Consider the following 11087-nt stretch of genomic DNA (forward strand, 5'->3'; position numbering starts at 1 on the left):
ATCCTTTTGCTGCACAAAACACTGGGAGCAATTCTCTGGTTTGGAAGTCAATTTGGCTCATCTCTTTGGAGGAAGAAAAAAATGTAGAAAAATAAAAGTAGTTGTGATTTGCCTGGGCCTGGGAAGGCTTACAAAGAGGTGGATGGGTCTGCCTGAGAGGTGGAAGGGACAAAGAGGAGTCATCTAGCTAAAATGGTGAAGAGTTGCTGAACTCAGGCTGCGGGTGGGAGTCTGGCACCTTGGAGGCGGTGAACAAGGAGCTGGGTCAGGAGGTGAGGTGGTGCCTGGTAGCCTCTGTGGTGGGGCAGAGGGTCTTCGCAGGCAACGGGAGGTGAGGGACTTGCTGACGAAGCCTCTTGGCCCTGACAAGCTCCCAAAATGCCTCCCAACCTCGTTCTCCAGCTCCCCAAGCCCTCCTGACCCCAGCCAGTGTGCTCTCACTCCTGTTTGAGACTGGTTCACTTCAAAAGTCTTATCGAGCCGTGGGGTGGGTGGACATGGTGGGTGGAGCTGATGACCCAAAATATCATTTCCCCTTCGTAAGGCTGGGTGTATACCAAACTTGTGTCTCTGTGTGGTAAAAGAATATGAACCAAAAGTGCTGAGAGATGCAGTGGTTAAACTGAAACATGCTGTGGCAGGATGAAAGTAATCTTGTCCCTTACCAACCCTTAATGCTTTGGGGCTTTTTTTTTTTTTTCCAAGTGGCTGCAATCCATTCCGTCTCTATCTGTGCTTTTAATAGAGAGAATTTTATATGCAGAAACATGTCAGGACACCACCAGGGTAAACCATCTGATGTTGTGTTATAGCTCACAAGGTTAAGATAAAACATGAGGATATCTATGGTTGTCTTCAGGTTCAAATTTTATTTTTGCAGTGTTTTTGAATATACTGAAGCATATGTAAAAGACCCCTATGTGGAGTTAATGTCCCTTAGGGAAAACTCAGCAGTTCAAAGAACAGCCAAATCTAAATTTCTTGTCTTTCTGTGAGACTGATATTTAAAATATGAGAGATGTACCTGAGTTGCCAAGACTAAGGCTAGCATCTCTTGGTGTTTAAAAATAATGGCACTATACAGGCATAGGAATGGCATATGAGATGTACCATGAGGTCAGAGGAACACAATGCTGCATCCCACTATTATTGAGAAAAGACCTTGATGTCTTGACTCTGTTGTGACTTCACAGTAGGATAGCTGTACTTCACAGCCATGTGGTGGATGGAAGAAAATAAAACAGATCTTCCTGGGCTCTGGTGGTAGAGCATAAATATCTTTTTGAACCTATTCAGCCAAGGTCTGTACGGGATTGAAACTCAGGAGTCTAGACTCAGAAACTTTGTCCAGTTACTTTGCTTTGTTCAGTTCAGTTTGTGTGTATTCTTACCTGTAAAACAACCCTTCCCATTGCCTGGGTGAAGCAGAGGTCCAGAATCCCTGTGGGAGCCAGTGCTCGGTACTAATGCATGTAAAACCACTCACACTTAAGGAAAAACCTCAATAAATGTTGAGAAATGCAGTAATCTTTGTGTTTAACCAATGTTTTATCCTCTAGATAAACATAAGCACCCATCAGAGGTCCTTATCCTCCCCTCTGCCAATACCACATGGTGTGTTTGTTGTCCACATCATTGCAGGGATGGAGCTCCTGGGTGGGTTGGGTGTAGCCCAGCACATCTCCTCATCCCTGTGGAACAGCATCCCCTCAGGGAATATGACTGCACGGTTTCTAGAAATCTGTTAGTGCCAGCCCAGTGATTAAACAGAAAGCATCATGTTTGGCATGGGTCACTGGGAGGCTGAGTACCTTCAAGGCTGAACTTCTGAAATTATTATAACCGTGTGTGGTGTGTTTCTTCCATGTGAATGCTAGTGCCAGTTTATAGGGCAAAAGTATAAGTTGTTATTGTTTGTTGTGTGTGAAAAATGCTTTGTGGCAATGGCAGCGGAGGGTGTGCCTCTCCTTTTTCCTTTAACTGGGGAGAGACTCTGATGTTGCTTTTTCTTTTATTTCTTCTTTTTTTCTCAAATGGTAGTTGATTTTTGAGGGGGTTTGTCTTTTCCTGAAGTTGTGAGTTTCTGATGTGATGCACAGAGGTGGTGGTGGTTGTAGCCTTGCTGTTGCCTCATTCGTTGGAGGTGCTTCACAAGAGTACAAAACGCTTTTGAGGTATGATTTGCCATAGCATTCTAATGCAGCGAAGTGCTGTAGACTCACTTGCTGGCACTGTTTAAATCCATAATGCAGCACCACCTGCCAAACCACGGGGCATAATGGAAGTGTTAATGAATGTACATATATACCCTCCCACGCTGCTGCAAGTTGAATGACTTAAAAGTTGAGACATAGGGTGTAGACTGAGCATAGAAGGAAGAGACCTAGAATATCCTGATGCAGGTCTGTGCCGAAACTGGGGTGTGAGGGGTGGCCACAGGCATCTGGAGTTGGGTCAACTAACCCATAGGGTGTTTTCAAAGATGTGTTGATTTTCAGCTGCTGCTCTCTGATATATGGAATCATCCACTCATGACATCTGAGAAGAAACTTGAGCATCCAAAAGCAAAGCCACAGGTACTAAACAGCACCAGCTGGGACCCCAGTAAATCTTTTCTGGAGGAGTGTCCTCATGGGATGCCTCTCTCCAGTGCTGACAGGGTGAATGCACTCCATGGAGGGAGGACTTGAGTCATGCTTGGGTAAACTCTGTTCCTGAAGGGTGGTTTTGCCAGTGTCCCACTGGTCTGAGTGTTAAGGTGTGTGTTTACTACCAGGAAGGCTTGCCCAGGCTGGCAGGGAGCAGGAGGAGGGCAGCAGGGAAGGAGCAGACAGCCACACAGCTTACCAAAGAGAAGGGCTGAGAAGAGGTGTCAGGGCTGCCCTGGCACGTGGCTGGGGTACTGGTGGTGTACGTGTACCCTGTCCTCAGATGGGATCATGGGGATGCTGTGGTCTCATGCAGATGTGGGCTGCCGTGACTGGGGCGGAGCAGGGGCTACGCAGCCCCCTTCCTTCTCCTCACCCCAGTACCTGGCCCCGAGCTCTCCTCACACTTCTCTTTCAGACAAGCCCATTGGATTTGCCAAGTACAGAGTCACCTCCTCAGCATGTTGTACATAAATAAGAAGCACGTGCTCTTGGCAGACATTCTAACAAGCCCGGAAAAAATGACTGTTAGGTGTCCTGGGCCAGTGATGAGATCTTGGAGTCTTCCAAGTTGCAGAGTAATGACACAGACCTGGGAAATGCCTGGAAAATAGCCTCCCACATCATTCTGGGATGTAGAGTCTACTTAAAATTTGCCAGGTGCCTGTCTGAGTAAACCTGGAAGATGGTATTTGTGTAAGCCTGGAAGATGGCTGTTCCTTCATCTTCTGAAGTCCATGCTAGCAAAGTTCTACTAGAGCTCCAGCATCACAGACTAGAACTGTTCTTTGCCTGTAGGTGAGTACTACATGAGCTGTGGGGAACCAGGAGGACTGTCCTCAACCCATCAGCCTGGAAAAATTGTCAGAGTCCTACAAGCCTGCTCGGTGACCTGGGATGTAGAAGTGTTGTAGAAACATCTGTGCTGCTTCATAGCTCACAGGTAATTCCGAGGAGTGGTGATGCAGAGAGGGAATGTGCAATCTGTCTGTTTTTCCATAGCATATGGACAGCAATAGTCTTTTTGCCTAGGGAGGACATAGTCATGAGGCAAGTTTTGGAGAAGATTTGCAGTAGAGCACACGTTTTGGAAATAGCCTGGAGATCCCCACTCTTCTCACCCTCCTCCATCTGCCCCAAGAGAGGGAGCATCAGCCTGAGACTTGATGGGATTCACCCATCTCTGCATGGAAATGCTGTTACCAGGGATTTTCACATGCTTCAGCTCTTTACAGCTACCTGGAGATGCAAAGTATATTTGCCAGGAGGGAAGGGAGTCTTTAAAAAGCCATTTACATTCTGAAAGACATCCAGTAGCAACACTGGATATGTAAAAAGCATTAAATACCAAATTGAGCCTGAGTGGAAGACAAACTTGGAGCGAAATGCATTGATTGATTTGCGGGAGGGTGAATGGAATGAGATGACTCTGTACCCTTTCTATCCATAAACCATCTCCAAAGCATCCATAGGTGCCATGAAGTCTGTGAGCTGGCTCAGCCATGCTTGCCCTGTGCATGGCACGATGTCCATAAGACCATAGCACAATGAGCCATCAAGGAGCTGGGTGGCACGTAGGTACACAGTGTGGTCAGGGTACTATTGAGCACTCCTTGTTTTGGCAGGGGGATGTGGGTTCCTGCTGTGGAAGGCAGGGTGGAGCCGTGAGGATAGTCCATGCTGGGCAGTTCTTGGTGCTGCTCAGGATACACCCCCCCAGCTCCATGCTGTGATGCACGAATTTGGCACCTGGACCTCTCTGCTCGCCCAGGGTGATGCTAACAAAGTCCAGGAGGGCTGTGCCATGAACACCTGGCTGTGCCATGTACATCTGGCTGCATCACCAGCAGTAAGGCCACGTGCAGGCAGCAGAACATCTGGCTGCGAACAGGCCTGCCGCAGCTCTGTGCTATTGCTTTGGAAAGCTCACTGAGCAGTGTAAGAGCAGCAAAACCACCCAGGGCAGTGGATTTGGGGTCTTTTCATTGGTGTGTCAGCAGGCTGGGATGTGGAAGAGGGAAGCTGCCCATTTCCAGGGATTGTACGGGCAGGAAGGGCAGCTATTGGAATTCAAAGCTGTTTCCTCCACTGTAAATTTGTTCTCGTGTTATCTCTGGCTGGGCAGGGCAGGGGAACATCTTGGCTATCTGATTGTTTGCTGGAGTATGTTTAGGTCAGCTTCATCAGTTCCATGATAACATAGGAGAGGCATTCCTGGCCTCACTAGCAAAGAATTTTCAAGAGTGATACAGGAATCTGTCTTGCCGCGATGTCTCCCGAGAGCTTTGGAAATAAATGAGTAAGGAAAGGGATGGTGGATTTAAACACACAAGAAGTGATGGAAGAAAAAATAGTTGAGCCATCCTCTTCCTCAGCCTCCAGTCTAATGTGCAGAGATGCTCTCATTTAACACCTTGGCAAAAGGCTTGGATCAACCCCCAGTGGACACCCCTAAACTGGAAACCATACAGTTTGAATCGAGACCTGAGAAATACAGGTATGGATCTCATGTAGCTGCTTTCTGGTTGCATATCTGGATTCTGCTACAAAACTGGTAGCAGCAGTGCTGTAGCTCTGCAGATGACCTAAATCTGACTTATGTGTTGTTTTTAAATTAAAAAAAATAATAATCTGGCTTTTGCATCTGAGTGTTGGCTTGTCAGAGTGACAGGAATCTTCTTACGTATTTTGAAAAGGGCACTACATCAGCAAGAGGAACAGGCTGAAGATTAATGGAGTTGTGGGAGGTGGAGGAGTTGGGAGAGGGAAGCAGAGTTCGTTTTGGATGACATTTGTCAATATGATTGACTCATGCTGTGCTACATTTACACACAGATCAGGACACATGAAAAGCACATGCTTCCAAGTAAATATGAATGAGCCCCCAAGCCCAGCCTGGCCATGGGAAAGCTGCTGCTCAGTGCTACAGCAAGGTCTCCTTCTTACCGCTTAAGGATTCACAAGGGGAAGAGACAAGGGGCTGTCTACCATCCAAGCAATTTCCAGTGACGTGGTTTTTTATTATTATTATTTGTTCACGCTATAATTCCATGTTTCCAGAAATAACTACCAAGTATTCATCAAGCAGCTACTGCCTTTAGCTGCCTTTTGTGTGAATCTCAAGTGTTTCATTACTCCCCCGGTGCATTTTCTTTCTCTTACAGTAAATCTGAGCAGCATCTGTGCGATGGGGGAGGTGATACCATCTTGGCTTAAAAAGGAGAAAAGGTCTGGCTGGCACAGGAAGCCAGTGAGGAGTTCAGGGAGTGCAGCCTGAGGGGTACAAGCATCATTCTGCACTGGAGGAGAATTCATGAGGCCACTTCCAGGACCTGCAGCTACATCCCCCAAATTCAAAATCTAACCAGTTACAACTCTTTATTGCTGAGCTGAGGATTTTATTTTTAAACAACAGTTGATTTATGACTTTTTTTTTTTTCCTCTTCTTTAGTAACAATCTGATAATGCCTTGATCACTCCTTCAGAAGGAAATGCCTGTAATCTCCGGGACAGATCTTGCCAGGTGCTGGGTTCCATCAGATCTTCTGGAAGCTGATGGGAATTGCAAGCATTCTCACCTGGCAGGATCCTCCTTATTAGAAAACCTCAGAGAGTTGAAATTTTGCTTTGGCTTCTAACATGACAGATCTCTTCTATGCTGACTTCCCGCTGAAGACTTCCACGTGGCCCTGCTTTTGCTCATTGTGTCCTTTTTCAGGCATTGACCAGCCAGGAAATCTGACAGACTGGAGAAAACCTGCTAAGAGTTAATCAACTTTATTAAATAAACAGTTGGCTGTGGTTGTTTGTACACTTACAGGTCCTTTGGCTTTCAAAGGTTTGGGACATGGTTTTGCCTGTTTGAGGGAGAAATTCCTGAAGTTCATTTGGTCCTGTTCAGCATGACTCAAGGGAGGACACTGCCTCCTAAAAGGGCATGTCCCATGTTTCAGGGGTTCTCAGTAGGTTCCAGTCTAAGGAACTGCCTGGATCACATAAGGTTGAACTATTTTGGTACCTGGTGAGCGTCTCTGGGTGTGTCTTGGCAGTTGTGTGGCTGCAGCCAGCAGTCTGCAAGAGGAAGAGAGAGGGAAGTGTTCAGATCTTGCAGAGTTTCAGCCCTGGAGGCATTGCATGGAGCTGCTAATGCTTGCAAAGTGGCCCAGTAAAAGGGTGTAATTGAGTGAGCTGTGGCTAGAGGAAAAATTATTAATTGCAACCGTAGGAGTAGTTGGCAGCCTTAGTAGCTCATAGTCTTCTTTGGCCTTAGGTGAGGTTGGTGTCTTCAGCTACATAGAGCTCTGGCAGGACTTACGGGAAGAGCTATCTATGGACCAAAGCAAGCTGATGATAGACAAATTCCTTTGGCCATGGGCTGATGGAATTGGTCAGCATACATTCATATTTCTACGTATATGCTAAATCGCAGCCTACTGTTATAGCAGCCGCAGGCTCCCTGAAGTTGTCAGTTTTGGAGAACAGCAGCAGAAGAGGATGGAGCTAGCTGGTGGTTCCCACGCAGACCCTGCTGCAGCTTTTTCTTGAGGCTTCATAACAGAATTAAGCAATTTGTGTCATGTGTTGCCATGGAAACCGTAAATCACTGTCATGCTGGACTTCTCTGTCAGGGAGCCAGTTCCTTTTAATTGCACCAACTTCCCCTGCAAATCCAGGGCTTGATTCTGAGCTCGTTTACCTGCTGTAATGGCTTTGCCATGGGAACTGTGCATCCAGAAAAGCAGGGCTGGAACCAGGGATAGGAGCACTTGCACACCAAATATCAAATAGCTGGGGTCGATTTTATTATTATGGTATGTGACCACAGCTCTTCTCAGGTGAACAGAAATTATAGTGATTTACACAAGCCAAGATCTGTCCCACTTGCATTCAGGGCAAGTTTTGCAACGAGGGTGGAGATTAGGTACACTGCCTATATGTTGTGGTGACACATTGGGATTTGGTGGTCCAGTCACACAAACTAAGCTAAATTTCCCTGTCTTTGGTGTTTTTATATTACTTGGCTACTCCAAGGGGATGGCTCAGCTCTTCCACTCCATCCCCATGTCCAGACAAGTAAATATGGTTTTGGATAGTTTATTCTGCCTCCCTAAGAAATCCTTTTTCCAGGGGAGGCTCAGCCTCAGTGATACTCTTGGGTCAGCATTTCTCTTTTTTCCTTGCCGTCTACCCAGAAGTAGCCACATTTCTGACTGTCTCAGCATTACTGTCTTATGCTGTCAGGACACAGATCTTATTGGTGTGGATGAAGATGTGGGTGTAAATCAGCCTCCTTCCTGTGAGTTAACCGGAACCCTGGCGGCATTCGTCAGCATAGTGTATGGATCCTTCTCTTGGCTTCTTCAAAATAAACAACTACATAAATTGTAAGATGGTTATCATCAGAGCTTATTAGCATATTACCACATACTGCTTTGTATTCAGACAATAGATAAAAACGTCTGTGCTTCGTTTTTCTCAGTCGGATCTCCAGAAAACACGCTTATTCTTGCTCCCATCTGAGGAGGACTGTGCCAGTACTCTTCCCAAACACACATGAAAGTAAGCCCAAGTCTTGTGCACTTGCCCATGGTGATGTACCCAGCCAGTGCAGATGCTCTGCACGCCTTTGGGAGAGTTCAATGTTTTCCATGAGGTGACATATGTTGTTTTTAAGGTTTGATTTATTGGCTGGTTTAGATGATAATCTCATCAAGGCATGAGCTGTCTTCTTGTTTTGCTTATCAGGGCAGGTGGAGGTGTAGAGGGATTGATGTACTTGGCTTTTGCAGGGTTTGCATCATGTACTTGCATGTTGGGAGGAGTTTTTCTGTGAGCATTACTGCTGTCTGGAGGAAATGTGTAGCTGTCTGGCTTAGGGCATGTGTGTCTTTCAGTTTCACAGTGCACAAGGACACTGTGTAGCAAATACTTGTGGAATTAAGGCAGTTTGGTGGCAATTGTCACTGCAGGGGACCTTTGGCAGTGTGCTGAGGACAATACAGAGCAGGCATTTGCCCAGCCGGGCAGTGTGTCCTGGGACAGTGCCGTGCCAGCAGCTGCTGGTGGAGTAGAAACAGCCCTGCAGAAATGTCTAAACTCTCTCCCTTTTAACATTCAGTAGAAGTTTTCGTCTGTTCATGCTAGCATCACTTAAAATATGGGGTCTTGTACTCAACAAGCAGCCTACAGTGCCTGACTTGTTTGGGTTTTTTTTGTTTTTTACAATTCTTGCTGTTTTTACCCAGGCTACATCATACTCAGTCTGGTAGCACAGACATACAGTATGACCAAACTTCTGGAAATGAAGGGAAGCAAATGTCCTGATTCAACCCATAAGTGTGTTGGGCAGAGTCACAGTTTGTATAATGGGCTAAATATTATCCTAGTACTTTGGGGAGCATTTCATGCAAGATAAGCTTGAAGCTTCTTAGAAGTGAGTTAGTGGGGCTGGTACTAAATGTCAATGAAAATGTAACACTTGTCTGCTGAGCAGTAGCTTGTGGTTTTGTGATGAGGTCAAAAATCGTGCACAAACGGAGTACAGTTTTCACATCCGTGGTCTGTCCCCCATCATGTCAGTGACAATTGGCCTTTCATACTGCTCAGCCAGAGCAGCTCTGCTGGGTAAAGAAGGATGGGGTGAAATCTTGGCCATAAGCAAAGCAAAAAATTGTCATCAAATGTGTTTGAGGGGACAAAGTTTTAGCCATTACTTGAAATTCATAGGTTTCTATGCAGCCAAGGATTCTGCTTTTTGATTTGTGATCTTGTAAATACGAGAAAGTTGCTTACTCTCTCAAACATAGGGGTAAGAAACTTTTGCTTGAGATTATGATGAGGACCTGCAATAAGACTGGCTGAGAGCTCAGCTGGTGTTTGGTCTCCTTCTCCCCATCCAGCAGCTGTTTCTTGAAGCAGAAATTCTGGCTGTTCTCAAGAATATCTCCAAAGATTTTTTAGAAACAAGTATATTTGATCATGTTTCTTCTTGGTCTGAAAATTTTGGCTCATCTCAACCTGGACAAGAGGCCTTTGCAGTTATTAGAAGCCTCAGTGATCCCCGCTCTGTGATCGCCCTCTCTCTCCCTTGTACAGGTTTTGTTGTTTGTTTGTTTGTTTGTTTGTTTGTTTAGAGAAACTAAGACCATTCCAACAAATTTGATTCATGGAAAAATAGCCAGTGTGTGACCTTAATTAGAGGTCAAGGCATTTAAGCAGCACAACATGTAGATGATGCACGTGGGAAGTTATTCCTGTGTTTACAGAAGTTCTTCAAATGCGAGCTGTATATTACCATGCACAATGTGGTGCTGGGGAGGATGGAGGAGAGGACATTCTCTTATTTAGAAAATCAAAGGTTTTTCTCTTTTGACATTGTGCCATGACTGTAAGTAGGAATGTAACTCCAAGAGTTGTGTTCTGCTGGCACTAGTTGGGTTATGATATGGTGATCAGAGTAAAGAAGTAGCCAGGAAGCCTTGTTCTCATTACCTATAATACCTTGTGAACAGAAAAAGCACACAGTGAATCACTCAGGTTTCATCATCTTGATATTGTCTTTGGGCATTGCTATGGTTTGAATGGTGTGCTTACTGCATGCCTCAGGTAACCTGCTGACACTGAGTTGGTTTAGGGGGTTATATTTTAGATTATGGCTCAAATTCCACAGGCTGCTTTGGCCTGAGGATTTTTTTTCCATAAGTAAAAGTTAAACTCAAATGCAAATGTTCAGAATGAGTTTTCTTTTGTCTCCTTTTATGCATGCATGGGAAGGTGAGTGTGTAGTGTGGGGAAAAGCTGTTTAGCAGAGCTGGGAAATGACTGTGAAAAGCCCTTTTTCAAAGGATGAGGTCTCCAGTATACAGTAAGGAACATGGGACCTCCAAGAAAGCGCCTTTATAGTTCAATAATTTGGATTAAACCAAAATAGTGATTTAGGAGAAAGGGACTAGAGAAACTAGAAAATTAACTTGGAAATCTGGTGTCTCTTCTTCAAAATGAAATCAAACCATCAGAGGGTTATGCTTTTGTCTGTTTGAAAAATGGTCCGACTTGACTTTTGGACCTCTTTGGAAATGAAGAGTCAAAATGTTTTGTTTTGAAAATATTAAAATGAAAGAATTTCTGGGGAAAAAAATATACTATACTATAGGCTGAAATAAAATATTAGTTGGTGGCTCAACTTGTACTATGCACACAGCAGCTCTGCAGTCTCAGCTCCTAAGCACCACCCTGGCCAGCTGCAGCATACAGCCTTGCTCATGGTCTCTGAGAACAAGAGAATTAAAAGTTGTCTTCTTAATGAAAAAAAATCCCTACAGTTATTGGGAAGGCCACCAAAATCTCATGTGGGGAAGTGGGGATACAGAGCAGGATGCGGACAGTTTATGGAGTCTTCCCCAGAGCAGGTGGTCCAGGACAGTGCTGGTCCCTCCTCAG

This window comes from Nesoenas mayeri, assembly GCF_963082525.1.
Source record: "Nesoenas mayeri genome assembly, chromosome: 6".
NCBI classification, from domain to species: Eukaryota; Metazoa; Chordata; class Aves; order Columbiformes; family Columbidae; genus Nesoenas; species Nesoenas mayeri.